Source organism: Nuphar pumila, chromosome 16 (assembly GCF_984573655.1).
Source record: "Nuphar pumila chromosome 16, dmNupPumi1.hap1.1, whole genome shotgun sequence".
NCBI lineage: Eukaryota > Viridiplantae > Streptophyta > Magnoliopsida > Nymphaeales > Nymphaeaceae > Nuphar > Nuphar pumila.
This window is the reverse complement of record NC_143264.1, coordinates 50831903-50856577: the sequence shown is the minus strand read 5'-3', so window position 1 is coordinate 50856577 and position 24675 is coordinate 50831903.

Genomic DNA, 24675 nt, shown 5'->3' with positions numbered 1-24675 from the left:
AAATGAAATTGGATTTGAAATTTAGAGTTGGGAATGGAATTTGGATTCTGGATCCTAAATAGAATTGGATCCAAGATCTGGAATCCAAGGTCTGGAATCCAAGATGGATTTGGATTCTGAATCCTAAAATGGATTTTGGATCTTAAAATGGATTTAGGATCTTAAAATGGATTTAGGATCTGAAATCTGAGATCCAAGATAGAGTTGGACTCTGGACCCTAAGACGGAATTTGGATCTGAAGTCTGAGATCCAAAGTGGGAGTTGAATCCTGGATCCTAAAATGAAATTGGATATGAAGTCTGAGATCCAAAAGTGGAGTTGGATTCTGGATCCTAAAATGGGATTGGATCTGAAGTCTGAGATCCAAAGTAGAATTGGATCCTGGATCCTAAAATGGGATTGGATCTGAAGTCTAAGATCCAAAGTAGAATTGGGTTCTGGGTCCTAAAAATGGTTTTGGATCTGAAGTCTGAGATCCAAGGTGAAGTTGGATTCTGGATCCAGAATCCTAAATGGGAATTGGATCCGAAATCTGGAATCCAAGATGTAATTTGGATCTAACTTTGGATTTGGAATTTCAAAATTGATTTGAGAATAAAGTCAAATTGGACCTGAATTTGGAGCTTGAATTTGGAATTTAGAAAATGAATCAAGAATCTCAAAGTTAAATTGAACTTTGAATTTGATTGGAGTTTTGAATATAAAATGAATTTGGAATTTTAAAGTCAAATTGAACTTTGAAATCTGATTTGAATTGGAATTTTTGAATATAAAATGAATTTGAAATTTTAAAGTCAAATTGAACTTTGAAATCTGATTTGAATTGGATTTTTTTTTAATATAAAATGAATTTGAAATCTCAAAGTTAAATTGGACTTTGAGATTGAAAAATGAAATAAAATTGAAAATGAAAAGTTGAATTGGATTTTACAAGACTTGAAGATTGATTGAAGAATATATTAACATCACTTGGAGTTTTGAAAAAGGAATTTTGAAAATATGATGCAGTTCTATATCCTAAATGATGGATGAATTTAAAGAATTTAAAATTTGGATTTTGAAAAGTTATTCCATTCTTTAAATGAATTAAAATAAGATTGAAGATATGATACATCCCTGACTATGGTCATTGAATGTATTATATAATAATCTGTATTTAAATTCATATGAAGAATAAAACACATTTTGGTGCTTTTATAGAGTTTAAAATGAAATTAACCCTCAATATATCCTGACTATGACCATTGATATATATTTTGAGTTAATTTTAAACTAAACTCTGATAAAAGAGGAAAATGTTTAGAAAAAAATATGATGAATTTTGAAAAGGATCCAGTGTGTATCCAGTGTTATTTTATAAAAGATAAAAATCTTAAGTTTTGTTTACATCCTGACTATGGCCATTGATGTAAATCATCAACTTAGGATTAATTACCTCTTATGAAATGGTGCACGTGCCATTCGTGTTCCCATTTGTGAAGTTTTTTGGAAAATAAAGATAAAAACATGAAAATAAGCAATTTATGATATTTACAATGCTCATTCATTCTATTTAAGACAGGAAATGTAAATTCTCATTTAAGATCTAACTATTACAACACATAAAATTGAATTCACAACTCCAAGTAATGATATTTTCCACACATTCCCTGCAAAACATTTTAGTTAGTATGAAAGCAAAAGAAAATTACATATGTCACATCAATTTCAAAGATGCAGATGGTGAGATGCTCACATGACACGATATTTATGATTTAAAGTGGAGAAAGGATGATATGTATATATATATATATATATATATATATATATATATATATATATATATATATACGACATATATGCCACAGAGATGAATGATAGCTTGTGAGATGGAAGGCATGGCATTAGTTTGTTTGTTCATTACAAACATACTAATGAGTAGTATATGATAATTATAGCATGCAGGGTCAATATCAAATGAACATCAATGAAACGAATGGGACAAGTAAGGAATACAGTAGATCACATCAGTAGTGAAGGAGGTAATGGTAACGTGTGTTGCAAAACATGCTGGAAGATAGTACAGGAGATGACTGTAGCAGCAAGGTGTGGCTGGGGATAAGAATGGAGGTGGTCACAGCAGTGTGGTGCTGTGTGGCAAGTGCAGGGGATGGTGTAACAGGGTGTGGTAATGGTGGAGATGTGAGATCTATAGATGTAATGCCACTAAAAATATGTTTTAAATGTTGTGATGGGATGGAACACAGTGGTGGCTACTGTAGGCGCAGGAAATGGATGAATGGTAGCTGGAAATACAGAAGGATGGGCTGGAATGTGATGAATAGAGTATATGTAAGATGAAATGGATGAAATATAACAAATGTAACCAAGAATTGGATGTGAGAGAGAGGTGGTGCTGAATATAGAAGTAGTAAGATATGTATGATGGGTGCTGGAAAACAGTGACAGCAGCGAACAGGTGATGGAACTAAGCATGGTGAGCTGGGATGAATAGTGGAGGTTTAGGATGTGCAATAGTGGCATGTGCTGGGAGTGTGTGAAGAAGATTGCTGGAGATATGAATAATATATTTTACAGATGGTGACTGTAGATATTGTGTTATAAGTGCGGGGAAACATGAATGATTCTTAGCAATCTCACAAAGGGGCTTTAGTACCATTAGCAAGTTGAAGAAATGGGGCGAAATGGGAGATGATTGTAGACAAGTGAGGCTGCTGTGTTAACAGGGTACTGCTATAGCAATGGAAGACCGGGCTGTGAATATTAAACAATGAATGAGAAAGAAGCCATAGGTGATGGTGGCAATGTAGGATAAGACAATGATTCATATGGCAACAACAGTTGGTAAGTATTTTGGTGAATGGTGGCTGGAAGAGGATGGCAGCAAGTTGATGGGCAACTGGATGATATGATGCCACACAGAGATGTGATAAAGTGGGGGAAGATGGTGGCATGTACATCAGCTCTTTACGTGACTGCAGATGTAAGAAGAAGCATAACAATGCTTTCTTTTTTTGTACTGCTGTAGGCTCAAAGAGACTGCAGTGGTGTGGCTGCAGGTGAGGGAATACTAGTTACAGAAGATATAAGACTTTTCCTATGTCAAAACAGGGACATAATGTTTAAAACACTCAGAATCGAAATCATACGCTCCAAGCTTTTTAGCTTTTTGTTGGTGATGAAACTCCTTCAACATTAATGAATATGTGATGAAATTCATTGCATTAACTGATATTATAAGGGGTTTTAAACTTGATTCTATAATAAGAGAAGGGCATTGTTACAACAATTTATGAGCTTTTACAGTCAATGGAATAAGATAAAATTTCAATAAAAAAAAAAAGAAAAAGAAAAAGAAAAAGAAAAAGAAAAAGAAAAAGAAAAAGAAAAAGAAAAAGAAGAAATCAGGACTTACCATAAATGACAGAGGGACTTACAATACCTCAAACACTGATCCTTCGAACCTTTGCATTTCAGACCGTTCTCACACCAGAAGATTTTCCTGCATCAATTTCAAATAGCTCATGCCCAAATCTAACAGGGGTGTGGAACAAAACATTTAGATTATATTTTTACCAAGTAAATGACAAGCTTGTTGAATTCTGGAGGAGCGGGTAGCCTGGAATAGTGCTTGGTGATGGACACAAAATCTCTTTCAGCATCCACCAAAGAGAATGGATAAACCTCCAGAAAGCGATTCCAGTGAATACAATTGTGCAAACCAAAATGGATAATTTCTTTCATATGCCTCAAAGCGGTCCAAATCAAAGCAGTGCGATCCAAAGATGGATCACCACATGACTTACCTCCAATGTTGGTTAAACAAGATCACCATCTTTTGATTTTTTTTTATCATTCCGGAGATGATGAATCATGCTAGCATTTGCTTCGCCTCCAGCAACAGGATCGCAGACCATTCTTTGAACACTTCTCGACCATTGTCTATAGAATAGCCTCACAAGCAATTGATGTCGATTCCTTCATTAGGTAAAATTCTGATGTTGATTGCATCCATCATTAGGGAATAACTTAGATGCCTTCTCAATCACATCTAGAAGAAACTCATGCGTTGCTCCAACTGGAAATGACCTTACAGCCTTAGTTAGTTCTCTATGGCAGTTTCAACACCTGCTAAATCAATTCTTGGGGCTAGGATCAAGCAAAAACAAACCTAAACCGAGGCCTATACTTAGAACAGACATACCCCAGATTATTGGCAGCATGTGATATAAAGGTATTCAACATTCTGTATGAATGCACATAGTGCCACGTTAGTCACCATCCTCACAGGGGCAGACGCAAAAATGACCAGACTCCCTTCTGGGAACATCTTCAATATCTTTTTTTTTAGAACTGAATGAAGTTCAGCTGCTACCAGATGTTCTCCGGTAATTGAGATAAGCATATATAACTAAAATGATGCATGCAAATCCAAAATTACAAAGAAAGATAAATGGCATGCAACATTAATAATGATGTGCTGATGAGTAAGGGTAAAATCCCCATCACACGGAGACACCTCCTGTGAGAGAGAATATATTGATTCATCAAATGTCAACAAGGTGATTAGCAGGGGGGGGTGGTGTTAAACGAAGCAAGAATATGCCAACAAAGACTTCCAAAATAACCGAACATCTTTTAACAGAAGATAAAATTATTCAAAGAAAATGCAGGAGATAAAAACATCGATAATGACAAAAAAAACTCTCATATCTGTGAACAAATCAGGCATTGGCATGGCAAATCGATGTAACCATTGATTCCAAAAGGGCTCGGCTAGCCTTTTCTTGTATTGCCTAAGGTGACCAGATCAAAGGGTGATATAAGGAAAAACAAGAGTTAAGATACAATCAGAGAATTAAAAACAAGGGGATCTGATATAAGTTAGATTTTGGATTGAATAAATAATATGGCAAACCCCATGGATATAGGGGAGTTAGAACAAACAATGAAACCTAGAGAATGAGCAATACTAAAAAAAAATGCTACAATGTAGTATATATAAAGAAGAGCTGAACAAAACCTGTAAAAAAATGCAGGAAATAGATGCTAAAATTGAACATATTAATAAAAAGGTAGAATGATTAAAACAGAAAACAACTAAGGTACATAAGTGGATTAAAAAAAAAATTCAAATGCAGATTGGCATAGAGCCATTTTCCCAACAGACCTAGGTTAGATGTTGGATTTCAAAGCAATTCTGATCTGAGTTCCAGATCACCAGCTGTTGCAATAGGCTGCAGGTATATGGCGATATTCATATGATGGAACGAGGTCTTAAGCATCACAGAATGCTAAAGTGGGAACAAAGACGATGTAACAAAACAAAGTGAGAATAATGATGATCAAAGCAAAAGATCAAACAGAAATGGGTTAGGAATTAAAACAAATAATAATAATAATAATAATAAAAAAGAAGACATAACAAAAATTAACAATGCAATGATCGATAAAAAAATGGGAATAGGGCAATCAAATAGCAAGAGGAATGAGTATGCTGTAAACTGGAATTTCAAGTCAGCGTAATAGAACAAGATCAATGGATGATTAGTGTGGAAACAAAAAAATAAATCAGAAGGAGAACGATGCACTACCTAATTATCGAGACAGAGCAAAGCATTTGGGAACTTAATATAAATGAAAATGAAAACGTGAAATAATACAGAAAATGTGTTGGAACAGAGTTGTTCCATTTGCTGTTGCAAAGGAGTGAATCGGTTTTGCTACATGCAGATCGATCGCACAATCTTGCTAAAAAAAAGAAAGAAACGAAGAAACGAAAACAATATATAGATGAAACTTAGAAGAAGACCAAAAAAAATTTCTATGAAGAATCGAAAAAAGGAAAAGAAAGAAGCTCTTACCTGATATGAAGGAGGAAGGAGGAGGAAGATTTCCTTCAGGAGCGAGCGTGATTCTGCCTGATGGAGGGGTGAGGAATGGATGCCTGAGCCAGGAGGGGTGAAGACGGATCCCTCATTCATTTGCGTGCTTTCCTTTTAAAGAAGAAGTGGATAGTTCGAGAGGAAAATTGTTGGAGATGGATGGAGGAGAACCCAGGTGATGGTTGGAGATCGAAGGTGGAAACAGAGGGGAAAATGTGAGCGGGAGATGGCCGTTGAAATTTTTCTCAAATTCCCAAGAGGGGGCTCCTTTTAAAAAAAATTCATAAGAGGGTTTTCAAGAGAGGTTTTGACAAAACAATTTTTTTAAAAAGAGTTTTGATTGCCTATTTCTCTGGATTTTTGGAATTTTTCTACTGTTTTCTCTTTTCGATTTTTTTATTTTTTTTGTTCTTTTCTTGAAATTATATATATATATATATATATATATTTGTATTTTTGAAAACAAAACTCTAAAAACTAAGGAATTTAAACTAATTTTACAAAATTTTCAAAATATTTACAAAAGAAGGGTTTTTCTGAAAAATCAGGGTTATCTTGGGGAAATTTCTCCAAAAAATGGATTTTTGACCCAGGTTTTTGAGAAAATGTTCGAGTTTTGACACTTGAATCGAGAAATACAACATGATGGATCCAAACGGATGTCGGAGGGACTGTTCGAGCTATTTAAAAACTATTTTTGGTATTTTCTGTAATTTTAATTTAAAAGTTATACAACGAGACTCAGATTTGGATCTTGACAATAGATCTAGATCCGAAATCAAGTCAGATATATAAAATGAATTTAATTTTAGTAAAACTTGAGAAATGAACTGAAATTTAGATTTAAAAATGACTCATTTACTCAAAAAATGAATTTAGGGGCAAGAAGGGAATATTTAAAAGATTTTAAAAATTTTGGGGTGTTCACATGGGGGTAATACTCTAGGTGGAAGAGGGAACATCTTTAAAAAGTTCTTACCTTTAATTACCTTGAAACGACTATAATTTTATCACTTTGGCAATATTTTCTAGCTTTCCTGATAAGAAATAAGAACTTGACATCTGTTTTGATACATCTTGGTGTTGCCTTTTCCTTCTTTCGCATAGTCGAAAGAGTTGCCTTCCCCTCTTTCATAAGAGTTGCCTTATCCATCTTTCGCTTTGATCGAAAGATTCACCTTCTCCTTGATAAAAGGATTGCCTTATCCATCTTTCGCTTTGATCGAAAGATTTGCCTTCTCTTTGCCAAAAGGATTGCCTTATCTGTCTTTCGCTTTGATCGAAAGATTCGCCTTCTCCTTGATAAAAGGATTGCCTTCTCCGTCTTTTGCTTTGATCGAAATATTTGCATTTTCCTTGCTAAAAGGATTTCCATCTTTATATCCGTTTTCACCTTCTTCTTGATAAAAGAATTGCCTTCTCCATCTTTCGCTTTGATCGAAAGATTCACCTTCTCCTTGATAAAAGGATCGCCTTCTCCGTCTTTCACTTTGATCGAAAGATTCACCTTCTCCTTGATAAAAGGATCGCCTTCTCCGTCTTTCGCTTTGATCGAAAAATTCGCCTTCTCCTTGATAAAAGGATCATCTTCTCCGTCTTTCGCTTTGATCGAGAGATTCACCTTCTCCTTTCTAAAAGGATTGCCTTATTCATCTTTTGCGTTGTCGAAAGATTCGCCTTCTCCTTGATAAAAGGATCGCCTTATCCGTCTTTCGCTTTGATTGAAAGATTCGCCTTCTCCTTGATAAAAGGATCGCCTTCTCCATCTTTTGCTTTGATCGAAAGATTTGCCTTCTCCTTGCTAAAAAGATTGCCATCTTCATATTCCACTTTTGCCTTCTCCTTGCTAAAAGGATTGCCATCTTCATATTTCGTTCTCACCTTCTCCTGTCAGAAGGATTGCCCTCTTTGTCTCTCGCTTTGATCGAGAGATTCTCCTTCTCCTTGCTAAAGGGTCGCCTTATTAATCTTTCGCTTTGATCGAAAGATTCACCTTCTTCTTTCTAAAAGGATTGCCCTCCTCATCTTTCGCTCTGATCGAGAGATTTGTCTCCTTGATAAAAGGATCACCTTATTCATCTTTCACACCATCGAAAGATTCACCTCCTGTTACCTTATTCATCGTTCATTTTTCTTCGAAAGAATTGTCTTACATCTCCTTATTTTCCATCTCTCACATTCCCAGAAGATTTGCCTCATTCAGCTGAAGTATCTCTCCTGTCCCATCGCGGTTTCTTTATTCGAGAATTCCGTATGGTTGTACCCACTCAGATCAAGGGTCAAATCTGTATTTTCTACGAGAGGTTATTAAATTCAAAAGCTATTTCAGTCTCATCCATGAGACGGCCAAGATCATTCCTTTTTCAAAGCTTTAGGGAACCCCATTTCATCCTTTCGCAAAACCCTTTCGGATGTGTCCGTCCAAACTTCGAAGGTCTCATTATGGTTTCTTCATCCGAGGATTCCATTTGGTCGCCCCCTTCAGGTTAAGGGTTAATCCTGAACCTCGCCCCTCGAGGTATCTTCCTTTTTCAGGTTTTGGTTAAACCTGAATCTCGTTCCAACAAGTTTTCCTCGTTTCGACGAGGTGTTTTCTTCCAGTCCCATCATGGTTCTTCCCATCGAGGAATCCATGCTTTGTATATCCATCCAGGACAAGATCCTACTTGAGCTTCATCTCACGAAGCATTTTCGCAAAAATGTCCCATCCAGGCCCTAATATATTCCTTTCCCCATTCAGGTTATCTTGAGATATCTTCGTCCCATCCAGATTAAGGGCTAAACCTGAGTCATTCCAAAGGCTGATCTTGTCTCACCCATGAGACTTGTTCAAAATGCTTACCTTTTATCATTTCAGGATCTTCACCCAAAGCCCGATCACGATTTCCTCATTTCTACCATTCAGTCATATCATTGTCGAGGATTTCGTCCCCCCAGGACCATTCAGGATAAGGTTTTAAGCCTGAAAAATAATGTCTCTTCAAAATAATTCTTCCACACCCAGTTCAGGTTTGCTAAACTGGGGCATTTTTCAAAATTTGGAGTGTTTTCTTTGCCACTAAGCTCGACTTTCAACCGGCTTAGTAGCAAAGAGGGGCATCTGTGAACACCCCAAAATTTTCAAATGTTGTAAATATTTCCCTTTTTGCCCTTGACCTCATTTTCTGAGTGATTGAGTCAGTTTTAAATCTAAATACCAGTTTGTTTCTCAAAGTTTTATTGAAATTAAATCCATTTTATATATCTGACTCAATTTCGAATCCGGATCTATTGTCAAAATCCAAATCTGAGCCTCATAGTCCAATTTTTAAATTAAATTCTCAAAATTACCAAAATAACTTTTTGAAAAGCTCAGACAAGTTCGTCCGGAGTCCGTTTGGATCCATCGTGTTATATTCCTCGATTCAAGGTTTAAAACCCGAATAAATTTCTCAAAACTTGGGTCCAAACCCATTTTCTGAAGAAATTTCCTCAAAATAGCCTTGAAAACCTTCTTTTGTAAATATTTCTCAAAAATAAAAAAAATTAGTTTAAATCCTTGTTTTTTTTCCGTAAAATTTAGGATTTTATTCCAAAATATCGAAAGAAAAAAAAATGTAGAAAATGAAGAAAAGAGCAAAAAAATAAAAATATAAAAAATGGAAACAAAAATCGATTTTGAAAAACTTCTTCTTGAAGAATAAGCCTTTTTACTAAAAACAGTTTTTGCAAAAGCTTTTGGAAAACCACCGGCCTTTTGAAAATCTTTAAAACAGGAGGGTTTTAACGAAAAAAAGAAAAAAATGTATTTTCTTTAGGGTTACAATGCCCCTCCTTCTCGGCCTTCCGGAAGCACCCATGGCCTCCACCCTCCGATCCCCTCATCTGCCCTTCATCCGCAACAACCTTGCCCATCTCCCTTCCTCAATCCTCCGATCGCCAATCGATTCCTCCTCACCATCCATCCTTAACAACCTTCCCTTTCCCGATTTTCCTTCTCTTCTTATATAAACCAACATCAGGGGAAACCAGGGGGCATCGGGTTTTTTTTCACCACTATACCATCCATCAACCATTGATCATTCTGGATTTCTCCATTGGCGCTCGCGGTTTTCCCTCTTTTCAGAAGGATCATCACCTCCCTATATCGACTCTCCATCCAGGGCAGCTGATCCCATCAAGGATCGACCAACCTCCCCTTCTTCCAGAGCTCCGCAAACCACAATACGAATCTTTTCCCTTTCTCTCTTTACATTTTTTCTTCTTCTTCTTTCTTCTTCTTCTTCTGTTTTTCTGCTCACACCTCTTTCGTATATGGTCTGCATGAAGCACCTCTCGGTAATATCGATTCGCCTATAGCGAAGTCAAACTACTGATGTGCGAAACTGATGGAATCAAGGTATCCTGACATTTGGATCTTTTTTTTTTTTACGTTATCCCCCTTTCGTTTCAGTATCAATTAGTTATAACTTTTCGTGTATTTTTCTCAGAATTTCAACCTTTGTTCGGGTTTCATTCTTATCTTAACCCAATCTCGATTTGCTTGTGATATTTGTCGATTTTGGCTTATGCTCTCATTTTGTTGTTTTCTTTTCCTTTTTCTTTCTTTCTGATTTCCCATTAGTTTTGGATTATGATTCCTGCTTCTTAAGAATTATAAAGCTGCTGAATGTTCGATCAAATGATCATGCATGGATTGATCAAAACGAACTCCAATAATCGAGTGATAAAACCTGTCTTTCACCAGCTTTAAATTGATATTTAATGAAGTTTCCTTTGACAAGTTCGTCTGATGTTGATATTAATATTGTTGACAGAATCTTGTTAAATTCCAGTTAGTTTGTCCAGTGAGATAATAACAGCATCCTATCAATTTTTTTTTTCCTTTTCTCTTTTCTTTTTTTCTTTTTTCTTTTCTTTCGACCCCATTAGTTGATCTGGTTCGTTCATCCTGTTAGCTGTAACTGTTTCTCCATAGTGTGATAATATGATCCCCATGTATTGCTTACTAAGTGGGCCGACAATCCACTTATGTCTTTCACTTCAGACACATCAGAGAGAGGCCTGTGAAGACAGAGATACCATCATTGTTGGAGTTCAGTTGAACTCCAGTGTCTTTTAACATGGTTATAATTTGATATGTATACATTATGCACCCCCAGAGCCGTGAAGGCCTCCCTGTTACAGATTTGATTTCCTTTTGAAAATCATGTGTAAAGAATAAGGAATTATCAAGAAGCCACTTACCCTGTTGCAGCCGCATGCTGGTCTTGTTGAAATAGTGATTACCTATGTTCTCATATGGAGTCTTATGAACGAATCATGCACTGCTAGAGAAGTGACTCGCGCTCAGTGGTTTTTTTTAGTTTGATGGTCTTTTTGTGTGGAGAATCCCACCAAGGTTCGGCCACAAGATCGATTCCATGTCCCTAACTATGCGTGGAGTCCAAAAGCTGCAATGCGAATACAAGATTTTGGTTCATACTCTTTGAATTTTTTTTTCTGTGCTAGTCAGCCATGTAGGATATCAATCCAAATATTAGCATCGTCAAAAGGATGCCACTGAAGTTGCAGAATTCTACTGGTTCTACATGCTTTAAAGATGCCATGAGTGGATGTTGTACATGGCTGGAGGTGGCACATGCACGTCCAGGCACAATGGCTTATAAAGGGGTTCTCTACATATGGCAAGCAATGAACCCATCGGCTGAAGCACCCCCATTTTCCATTCTGCTTATATCTTTATGTTATAGTATGATACCATATCGATGACAGCCACCCTACTGGTGCAATATTGAGATTTTTGTCGGGACTGTCAGAGTCGACCAACAGATGATGTTCTGCATTATCCCCACCATATAGTGAGCGAAAGGTAACATCAGCTGCTGAAAGTGTTGCAAAGGAGTCATATGGCAGATGCATTTGGTACTGTTAAAAAAAAAACTGAAATCGTGTTACTAGATGGGGCGTGAAGAATTATCTTGCATCTGACGCCTCTGCTACCTCTCGACAGTCATATTCATAACAATATAAGTTTATCGATTAAGCTTCTTTTTTTTTTTGCAGGAAAGGAAGGATTTCAGCTTAATTTCGCTTAGAATATCTACTGAATCCCTTGTCTTAAGCTGTTGAAGATTCGTGCTCTGTGATAGCCTGTGAGTTTCCTGTTATAAATACTTGCAGTCCACCATTTCCAGTCCCACACACAGCTGCGTAGCACCTTCACGAGCTATTATATATTTGCTTGCTGCAACTTCTAGTTTCCAGCATAATGCTTGTTATTATTTCATTATGATTGCCGTATTCACCACACCCACTGTCACTGGCTGTTGCTACCTTATATCCATTTGCACTATCACAGTCAAGCTTCCCTACCTGGTTTTCAGCATTTCTGTGTATATGTCACATATACCCAATAGATGACCACTGCTATACATCATGCATGGCAGTAAGCTACATCTCTCCATTATCCCAGTGAATTTCATTACATAGCCATCAACATGTGCTCCCCACCACCATCCCCTGAGTTGTGTCTTCAGGCAAGTCGTAGTTTGTGTTCAATTATGCTTTCTCATCGGCTGCCCTTGAGATGGTGTGATTGTTTTTCATCTAATAGGCATGATGTAAAGCCCTGGTCACTGAGCATGGACTGGGCTACAAAGGCATCACATTGTGAGACCATCATCTGCTGCATGGGATATATATATATGCGTGCTTTATCAAAACTTTTTTTTAATTATATGGACCTTTTGTAAGCTGTGGTTATTTGTATGCTATCTCTGCAACTCTGGTTATTGATACCTGGTTGTTTTACAAATAGGGCAATTTTGAAATCTTCAAGAGGTAAGGGCCAGCAAATTTTTTTTTTGTGAAAGGTTTACTGTCTTTGCTGTATGAAAATCTAAATTCTGTTTCAGCCCATTATACTTCCCCTAGCATTTGATAAATCCGACTATGCTTGATTCACAACATATATATATATATATATATATATATATATATATATATATATATATATACATATGTATATATCCGGGTTATATAATTACATCCTTCATACCTGCCCTGAGTACCAATAATATATTAATGGTTACTGGTTGCTGTGCACCTATGCCATTAGCCATCCAGCATCACCTCTTTGCTTACATTTCGTTTGTATAAGTAGCTGCCTAATGTTTGCAACACCTATACCTGCTACCTGTTGCCATTGCAGTGATGCATCATATTACTTCAGAATTCATTTGCATCTACAACACTCCCTCCATCAGCATCACTCTCATTCACCTGCCTTGAGTGTATATTAGATGTAACATGTATATATATATGTATATATATATATATATGTACTTGTATATACTCACATGAATATAGGCATGCATGCATACATATGTACGTATATAGATATATATGTCATCCTTTTCATCATATACATCCTGGCATATGAACATTTTCACAATTAACACCCCTATGATATATGCAATTTTATTCTATTTTTAGCCCAGTTGTCTTGCAGGGAATATGTGAAGAATTTCATTATTTGGAGTTGTAAATTCCATTTCATGTATTATAATAGTTAGATCTTAATGAGAATTTACATTTCTTGTTTTAGATAGAATGAATGAGCATTGTAAAAATCATAAATTGCTTGTTTTCATGCCTTTCCCCTTTTTTTTCCAAAATCTCACAATGGTGAAACACGAATGACACGTGCACCATTTCGTAAGAGGTAATTAAATTCTAAGTTGATGATTTACATTAATGGCCATAGTCAGGATGTAAACAAAACTTAGGATTTTTACCTTTTATAAAATAACATTGGATCCCCACTGGATCCTTTTAAAAAAATCATCATATTTTCTTTAAATATTTTTCTCTTTTATCAGAATTTAATTTAAAATTAATTCAATATATATACCAATGGCCATAGTCAGGGTATATTGAGAGTTAATTTCATTTTAAAACTCTATAAAAGCATCAAAAATGTATTTTATTCTTCACTTGAATTTAAATGTGGTTATTATATAATACATTCAATGACCATAGTCAGTGATGTATTATACCTTCAATCTCATTTTTAATTCCTTTAAAGAATGAAATAGCTTTTCAAAATCCAATTTCAAAATTATTTAAATTCGTTCATCATTTAGGATAGAATTACATCATATTTTCAAAAATCTTTTTCAGAAATCCAAGTGATTTCCTTCAAATATCTTCTTTACTTCTCAAATCAATTTTCAACTCTTGTAAATTCAAATATCATTTTCAGATCCTAACTTAAATTCGAAGTCCAATTTGACTTTGAAATTCATTTGTATATCCAAAAATTCAAATTCTAATTCAAATCAAAATTTTGAAGTTTGATTTAACTTTGAAACCTTTGATTCATCTTCTGATTTCAAATTCAAAATCAAGTTTATTTTCTTATATTCAAAATCCAAGTTTTGAGATCGATTCCAAATTCAAGTCTTTTTCTAAGTTTTAAATTTAATCTGGGTTTTCAAAACCCAGATTCATCTTCAAAAGTCCCATTTGGACTTTCAGAATCCAAATCCAAAGTTAGAATCCAATCTCTACTGTTGGATCTCAGACTTTAGATCCAAATCCATTTTAGGATCCAGAACCCAATTCTACTTTGGATCTCAGACTTCAGATTCGAATCCATTTTAGGATCCAGAACCCAATTCTACTTTAGATCTCAGACTTCAGATCCGAATCCATTTTAGGATCCAGAACCCAATTCTACTTTGGATCTCAAACTTCATATCCAAATCTATTTTAGGATCCAGAACCCAGTTTCATCTCGGATCTCAGACTTCAGATCCACTCCATTTTAGGATCAGGAATCCAATTCTACATTGGATCTCAGACTTCAAGATCCAAATCCCATTTAGGATTCTGACTTTATATTCGAATTCCATCTTGGATCGCTGATCTCAAATCCAATTCCATTCCCAATTCTATATTTCAAATCCAAATCTATCTTGATTTCCAGATTTCAACTCCAATTCCATTTTCACATTTCATCCGGATTTCTTAAATCCATTTCCTATATTTAAATTTTCCATTTGAATTTCTCAAAATTCAAATTCCACCCTGACTTCAAATTTTAAACTCAATTCCATTTCAAGTTTTATCTCTTCTCCTAAATCTAATTTCAAAGTCCATTTCTGACTTTGAAGTTTCGTTCCTTTTTCTTTTACCTCAGCTTTGAATCATTCTTTTCAAAATTCAAAGATTTATTCTTTCAAACTCTGATTATTTCAAAGGCTTAGAACTTCTCTGATCTATTTTAAATTCTAAGTTAGATTTTACCATTCAAAAACCATTTCTTCATTCCATTATCAAGTTCATCTTAGAAAACTTGGAAATTTTCAAAACATCTTTCAAAAGAGCATACATTCTTGCATTGCACAAGCATGATTCTTTGCACATCTAGACTTAGAATAAATCCTTAGATAATATTTAGGCAAAGCAAAAAGGCATAGATTCGATCCTTGGTTCGATTACCCCTTGTAAAGGTGCCAGGAACGGTCGAACCTTGTACCGACGAGCAAATCCCGTCTCTCCATTTTCCCGCAAATATTTTCAAAACAGAGGCGAGTAATTTTCTTAAATATTTTCAAATTAAGGACAAGTGAGACCCCACAAAAGAGTTCCTCTTCTCTCTTCTTTTCTCTCTTTTATCTTTCTCCCTTTAAAAAGGAGGAAAATAGAAGTTAGAAAGGAAAAAAAAAGGAAGAGAGAGAAACCATAAGGGAGGAAAATTTTTGCGATGATCACACATCTAGGATTCAGATTTTGAATTCAAATTCCATCTCGAATCCCAGATTTCAAAAAAACCAATTCCATTTCTCATTATCCCATCTTGATCTCTTAAACCCAATTCTATTTTTCAAACTCAACTTGGATTTCTCAAATCTCATTTTGATTTCAAGCTTCAAATATAAAATTCAATTCTATTTCAAATATTCATTCCCTCTCCTAAGTTCAAGTTCAAAATTCAAAATTCAAAACCCGTTTTTGACTTTGCTTTTATCTCAACTTCAAATCATCCTCTTCAAAGTCAAGATTTATTCTCCCAAACCCTGATTATTTCAAAGACTTAGAACTTCAAAATATCTTTTCCTGATCTATCTCAAGTTCTAAGTTAGATTCAACTATTCAGAAATCATCTCTTCATTCCATCATCACATTTTCACTTGGAAAGTCTCAGATTTCCAAAATCATTCTTTTCAAAAGAGCATACATTCTTGCATTGCACAAGCATGATTCTTTGTGCATTTAGACTTAGAATAAATTCTTAGATGATATTTTAGCAAAGCAAAGAGTCATAAGTTCGACCCTTGATTTGATTACCCCTGGTAAAGGCACCAGGAACGATTGAACCTCGTACCGACAAGCAAACCCCGACTCCCGATTTTCCCGCAGATATTTCAAAAAAAACGGAGGCGAGTTATTTTCCTAAAATATTTTCAAAATTAAGGTCGAGTGAGACCTTCACAAAAGAGTTCCTCTCTCTCTTTTTCATTTTCTCATTCTCTCTTCCTTTCTATCTTTTATTCCCCTTTAAAAGGGATAATAGAGGTTAGAAAGGCGAAGAGAAAGGAAAAAAGGAACAGAAGGAAATTTTTTTGCGATGATCATAGTTTTGGCGACCGTGATGGCACTCGTCTTCGTCTGGTTGAATCTATGCCTTTGCTTTGCTTTGATATCATCTAAGTCTTTATTTTAAATAAATGTCAGCTTCATTTCCATGCAAACCTTAGGAGCCTAAACTCTGTCCTAAGCTGACATCATTGCATGTAGGATCTAAGTATGGTTTGGTAGGACCATATTGAGGAAATTATTCCATGTTCACATTAGATTTAGGCCTGAAATACAACTCTCCTCAATTCTAGGGATTGAATATAAACAATATATGCAAGTGTATGCTTCTTTTCATTTAAATCTATCTCTTTAGGACTTGCATTAGAATCATCTGATTTCTTGCATGCTGAACATGTTTTTGAAAACATCCCTACCTATATTTTCTCGGTCTTCACGTTGCTGGGCTGTCTCACTGAACCATAGTTCGGGAGAGAGTCTCACAACTGGACCACTTATTTGGGTTCGTGCCCCCCTACCACGTACCTAAGGGCCATAGTCCAAGGTATATCGGTAGGTGCTCAAGGATGTTGGGAAGCCATTACCTTAGAACCAGAGAAATATTCTTATGCCACGTACTTCGAGCTTCGGCTTGAGTATATCGACATATCTTGATTGGAATCCAATGATCTAAACCTTAGAGTTAGAATTAAGGTCCTACAAGCCATTTCAAAATATTGCATTTAGAGTCAGCCTTTAGGGAGTGCTGTGTGCGCATCCTTGCTTGTACAACTTTGGTTATGCGATGTTTATTGTATTTTCTTATATATATGTATCAAACCTTTTTAAAAACCCTGGGTGTATTATTTAAAACTTCCCCTTACTTTCAGAAACCCCAGGTGCATATTTTTTCCCTCAACCTACATTTCTTTTCTCTTTTAGATCAAATTTTCTTCAAAAACCTTGGAAAATTCTTTTAAAATTTTCTTGATCTTTAAAAAATTTTCAGGTTTGTATCTATTCTTCAAGAGTCTATCCGTAAGTCCTGCATTCTATCTGATTCTCTTCATTCTTCTTTGCCCCAGTATCATTTCGATGGTGTCCAATTCCCTCGATGTTGTCTTTCCCAGAGATCATATCTTCTATCAAATACAGAATGGATCCCCAGATCATTGGGTCATCCAGTCTCATCCCTTCTTTCCTCGGTGGTATTATTCTTGGTTCGCCACCTTGTCGCGCATGTTCCCAAGCCACTTGAATGATTGCGGATTGGAGATGGCATCAGCAGTAGGCAAGCGAACTATCAATGGAAGTCTGATTCAGGCTATGGCAGAACGGTGGAATCCACGTACCTGCACATTTTGGTTTCCATGGAGAGAGATGACTCTGCTGATGGATGAATTTAATGACATTATGGGATTGCCCGAACCAGCTTGTCAGCCAGATGATCCTGTTGAGCAGCAGTTCTTGATCAACATCAAAGACGTAGATGTTCGAGAAGCTTTGGCCAGAGCAACAGTGAGTAGATCTTGGCCTCTCACTGAGATCAATGGGAATTAGTTCATTGACCTGTTCGGACTCTACCGCAAGTACGAAACTTACGAAGATGTTGACACCTTGTCTCGAGCAACGAAAGACAGAATTCAACATGCCATGATCCTATGCACAGTGGGATTGGCTTTCTTTCAAGATGGTTCGAATTTTATAGATGTCAGAACTGCCCAACTCTTTCGAAGATGGGGAAGCAAGCAAACCTGTCAGCTTTCAGTCTCTATGGCCGCTTTAGCCTTTCTTTACTGAGGCTTGGCTCGTTTCGCTCTTGGGGAAACCATTCTGGTGGAAGGGTGCACTTATGCTCTGCAGTCGTGGTTCCTGCGACACGTTCCATCAAAGGCCAGTTCCTTCAGATTCAGCAGTAAGCAGCCAAAGACGGCCATTCAATGTCGAGCCTTGATCGAGAAACTGCATCAGGAGGAGATCATTTGGGATTTCTTCGACAGGAGAGAATAAGTTCCTCACTACACTTATGCTCGCAATAAGCGTTACAGATTGCCTGACCCCTTCTTCTGTGTCGATTATCAGCCAGAAAGATGTCTCAAACAGTTTTTGCAGCGGCAAGTTCGCGCCAACATTCACTTCCCGACGGGTAACATGCCAGAATTCAATCTACAGTCAGATTAGTGGTCTGGGGCATACCATGTAACCAAATATACTTGGGATTCCTTCATTTCTCTATCTGTATTTCCGGGATCAAATGTATCTTCTTAATATCAAGAGTGGTGGCAAACTGTCTGCCTGCCCTCTCTTTGTCTTTGAATATTACCATCAATAAAATTTACTTTTAAAGCTTTTTGGGTCAAATTTTTTTATTTTGTTTTGCAAATGGTCACGATTCTGGTGACGACCTCATCCCCGGGAAAATGGGACATTCCTCCTACTTCTCTTCAATATCTTTTATCATGGTTGACGACCTCACCTAGGTAACAAGGCATATCTTTTCGTTATCATAAAATGGTAACACAATTATCACAAATCTTGTGATGACCCAATCCAAGTGTAAACACCCTGTGATCATCGCAAAATTTTTCCTCTCTCGTATATTTCTCTCTCTTCCTTCTCTTTTCCTTTTCTAACCTCTATTCTCCTCCTTTTTGAAGGGAGAAAAATAAAAGAAAGAAAAGAAAGAGAAAAGAGAAGAGAAAAGAAAAAGAGAAGAGAAGATGAACTCTTTTGCGGGTTTTCACTTGACCTTTATTTGAAAATATTTAGAAAAATTACTCGCCTCTGTTTTGAAAATTTGCGGGAAAAAGATGGAGAGACGGGATTCGCTCGTCGGTACGAGGTTTGACCGTTCCTGGCGCCTTTACCAGGGGTAATCGAACCAAGGATCGAATCTATGCCTTTTGCTTTGCCTAAATATAATCTAAGAATTTATTCTAACTCTAAATGCACAAAGAATCATACTTGTGCAATGCAAGGATGTATGCTCTTTTTAAAAGATATTTTTGAAAATTTCCAAGTATTCCGAGATGAACTTGATAAAAGAGTGAAGAAATGATTGAATCTAACTTTAGAACTTGAGATAGATCAAAGAAGTTCTAAGTTCTTGAAGTAAATCAGGATTTGGAAGGATAAATGAGAGAGAATGACTTGAAGCTTTGAAATGAAAGGAAATGAAGTTTCAAAGTCAAAATCGACTTTGAATTCGAATTTGATTTTAGAAAAGGAAATGAATACTTGAGATGGAATTGAATTTTGGAAATGGATCTGAAATAATCAAATGGTACTTAAGGATAGAAAGTGGATTTTAGGGAGTTCAGACGAGATCTGAAGAATGAAATTGGATTTGAAATCTAGAATTGGGAATGGAATTGGATCTAAAGATGGATTTAAGATCTGAGATCTGAGATCCAAGATAAAATTGGGTTCTGGATCCTAAGATGGATTTGGATCAGAAATCTAAGATCCGATGTAGAGTTGGACTCTGGATCCTAAGATGGAATTGGATCTGAAGTTTAAGATCCAACATGAGTGTTGAATTCTGGATTCTAAAGAGGGATTGGACCTGAAGTCTGAGATCCAATATGAGTGTTGAATTCGGGATCCTAAAGAGGGATTGGATCTGAAGTCTGAGATCCAATATGAGTTGGGCTTTGGATCCTAAGATGGATTTGGATCTTGAAGTCTGAGATCCAATATAGAGTTGGACTCTGGATCCTAAGATGGTTTTGGATCTGAAATCTAAGACCCAAAGTGAAACTGAAGTCTGGATCCTAAAGAAGAATTGGAGTTAAATTCAGGGGATGAATCAAGGACTTCCAAGTTTAATTTAAACTTGAAAATGAATTTTTAGAAATTGAATCTTGAATATACAGATGAATTTCAAAGTTGAATTGGATTTTAAATTTAAGATAGAATTTGGAATTTGAAATACAAGATGATTCTGAAGTTTCAAAGTCAAATGGGACTTTGAAATTGAATTCTTGAATCCTTTTGAGAAATAGAATTGAATTTGAATTTATAAATAGGATTTGATCTGAGAAAGGAAAGAATTACTTGGATTTTATGGAAAAAAAAGAATTTAGAAATATGATGCAAATCTATCTAAATGATGAATGAATTTAAATTTTTGATTTTGAATTTTTGAAAAGCTATTTCATTCTTTAAATGAATTAAAATAAGATTGAAGATATAATACATCCTTGACTATGGTCATCGAATGTATTATATAATAATCTATATTTAAATTCAGGTGAAGAATGAAACACATTTGGTGCTTTTATAGAATTTAAAATGAAATTAACTCTCAATATACCCTGACTATGGCCATTGGTATATATTTTGAGTTAATTTTAAGTTAAATTCTGATAAAATAAAATAAAAAAAATAATATTTAAGAAAAATATGATGAATTTTGAAAATGGATCCAGTGTGGATCCAGTGTTATTTCGTAAAAGATAAAAATCTTAAGTTTTGTCCACACCCTGACTATGGCCATTGGTGTGGATCATCAACTTAGGATTAATTACCTCTTACGAAAATGGTAAACGTGTCATTCGTGTTTCACCATTGTGAGAATTTGAGAAATAAAGGAAAAGAATGCATGAAAATGAGCAATTCATGATGTTTACAAATGCTCATTCATTCTATCTAAAAACTGGAAATGTAAATTTTCATTTAAGATCTAACTTATTACAATAATCAAAATTGAAAAGACAATTCCCAAGTAATGTCGTTTTCACATGTTCCCTGCCAAAAATAGAATTAGCATAAAAGGGAAAATTTAAAATATATGCATGTAACTGACCATTCCAATTCTTACACAGGATAACATATCCTACCTTGGTTAGAAAACGTGCACCTGTATTATATATATATATATATATATATATATATATATATATATATATATATATATATATATATATATGTATGTATATATATAGGCAATGACATGAAGATCTATATGCAATGAATGAGGGCAAGGGCCAGAATGGTTTAGGGCGAACCATCGTGGGATATAATGGCCATAATAGCTGGTGAAGAACCACTATGAAGGAAAAGAATATGACTATAGTTGTTCTTGATGAGCTACTATAGCAAAAAAAAAAAAACTGATCATAATGGTTCCTTGCGAACCTTCATAAGGAAGAAAAAAAAATGACAGTGATGATGATTCTAGATGAACTATTGTAACAAAGAGAAGCCTCTGTGGCTCCTCGAAAAACACTGTAAAAGAATAACAATTATGATAATCCTAGATGAACTAACATAACTAAAAAAAAAAAACTACAGTAGCTCTTTTGGGAACCGCTGTAAAAGAAAGGCAATTACGATAGTTCTAGATAACTATCATGACTAAGAGAAAGCCACCATGGTTCCTTGGGTTCCACTGTGAAGGAAAGATGGTTATGATGGCTCTGGATGAACTGTCATAACCAAGGAAAAGTCACAGTGATTCCTTGGGGATTACTGTGAAAAAAAAGGAGTTAGGATAGTTTTGGATAAACTGTCGTAACTGACTGAAAAGAAGTACAGTGGTCTCCTAGGGACCACTGAAAAGAAGAAAAGGAATGATGATTATGACAGTTTCTAAATGAACTATTATATAAAAAAATAAAAAAAGGCAGTGGTTTCTTGGGAACCACTGTGGAAAAAGAAAAAAAAAATTAATCCTTAGTGATCCCACCACAATTTGACAGAGAATGCTGTGTAAAAAGGAAAAAAAAAGGGGTGGTTCATAACAGATACAATGAACTGTTAATGAAACATATCTCTTATACAATGATGGAGCATATACTATATGACACCTACTTACAGACACCTTCAACAAACATTAAGAGACATATTAACAAGATGGCTACAACAGAGTGTATGACTGTGATAAACAAGTAATGGCATGTTTTAGAGGGATGTGAACGTGTAGAGGTGTATATACATCAGAGATGGCAACCAAAAAAATAAAAAATAAAAAATAAATGATGATAATGAGTATGACTGATGCTCTGTGTAAAAAAAAAACAGAACTTACAGCATACATGAAAATGACTGCTTATTATCATGAAACATCATAAAAGAATTTTCTTGAATCCTATAGACAGGAAAGCCTGACATGTGTTTTGCTAGTGCTAACATGGAACATAGCGCCAGTCCATCACTGACCCAAAAGCGGAGGATAAGACTCTGTTTACATACACAATCCCTATGGCATCGACCTCCCGACTCAGACAATCAGTTTTGACCACACGTTACTTGATGTAACTGTCATATCCCTATCAATTTCTCCCTTTTATTATTGACCAAGGTCTGCTCATGATGCTATGCATGGACTCCCAAGATGATTTTATTCATCACGGAATCTCCCTCTTTGACAGAAGGGGCAATTAATTTCGGAAGTTCACTTGATTCACATACTCTATCTCTTACCATTCACAGGTAAATGCCAAGGCTGACATTTTTACTGAACTGATGCCTATGGACAGTGACGCTGGTATGGTCTTGATGAGGCAATAAAAGGGTGCAACATTGGGGGTCATTATGACGATGCTGATGATGCTACAACACTATAACAGATACCCGAGAAACAGACATGATCCAGGTAATAAGATTTAACAAGGAGATATCAGTTAGTGAACATAGATCAAAACACGGAACCAGATCCGACGAGCATATAATTACCATGATGGCTAAAGAGATATTTAGATCATGTAGATTCTAAACATGAAATAGGATGATCGACTATCACGATTCTGAATACAGATATAGAAAATATGGTTACCGAACATACCTTGTTAAGGAGTGGTAATGTCACTGATCAGATTCACCCAGACAGCTGGACAATATACAGGCGATGAGGATGTCGATGAAATTGTACCTGCGAGGAAAAGAAAATGAAGATGAATTAGTTCCAAGTCAGGTTATATCATTATCAGTCATGGGTCGTAACCGGACGCGACTGTAATGGACTAGTAGCAACAACCCTTTAGATGATCAGCTCGTGACTGGTTGGTCTGGGTATCATTGCTGATGAACTGTGTCAGTGTACAGGTGGAAGACAATGGGTATAACTGTTGTTGTAATTACAACATATTATGTAGTAACTGTGAGTGGAGTGCAACAGGGCATGTGAAGCAATGTGGATGTAACAAAAGGTGAAATAATTGGGATAAATCTGGGGAAGCTGCAGAAGTTGGCTGGTGCTACTATAGTTGTGAGCATGATGGTGCCGTGTGCATCTGTGTAGCAGATTCAGGAGTTAAGCGATAAAAAAAATGAAAATGGGTGAAAATTGTGAAATGGGGAGGATTGTTATTATAAGGAGGAGTGAATGGATGCTATTTACAGGTACGTTAGAGGCAGAGGTACCATAAAGAAATGCAGGTAAAAAATGAGAATGATAACACTTACAACATGGTTTGCTATACTTTGACATATTCATTCATGTATTTACACTAATATGCATCAAAGATTTGACAGACATTACTTTTGTTACCCCCTTTACCCACTCGTAGCATACTTTACCAATGCCTAACTATCTGTAGGGGATTTAGTCAATACATGACTCAAAGGAGAGAAAAAAAAACTTACCTGATTAGTCCTCTTCTCAGATTACGTGCATGCATCTCAGCAACATGAGATCAAACTATGTCTTTGAGAAGTAACACAGACGATAATAAGCATAGGGGAAACAGAACAGTGGAAGCATCTTGTAATATGACCCAATAAATAAAAAAAGATAGACGGGTCAGTCTGCAGAAATCTGCTAAGACTAACAAGTGGAATTTTCAACTCTTAAAAATCATAACCAAGGGAATCGTGGAAGGGCCTTTTAAAGTTATGGTATGTAATGGATCATGATGGGAGGCATGAAAGCATTGATGCCTTCCCAATCAAACCACATCCTGATGCCATGGAACCCATGATGCTCGGAGTTCCAGTTCAAAGTGAGATCTCATTCTTCACTGAAAATTTGGCGGTCACCATAGCCAATCAGCCAATGAAAGTTCACGATAGGTTGTGGGTGTGATCCCCACCAAATACAGAGGAGGAGACATGCAGAACATGAACATAAAAGATGAATCGACTTAGTTCAATATTGTATGAATGAGATTGGATGCTAAAATGTCATGGGATGCAACAAACAAACTCAGAGATGTCGAATGATGAATCGTATTGATGTGGCTGACAATCATGGATGATGCAATGATGCTAGATGAAAAAGATTAA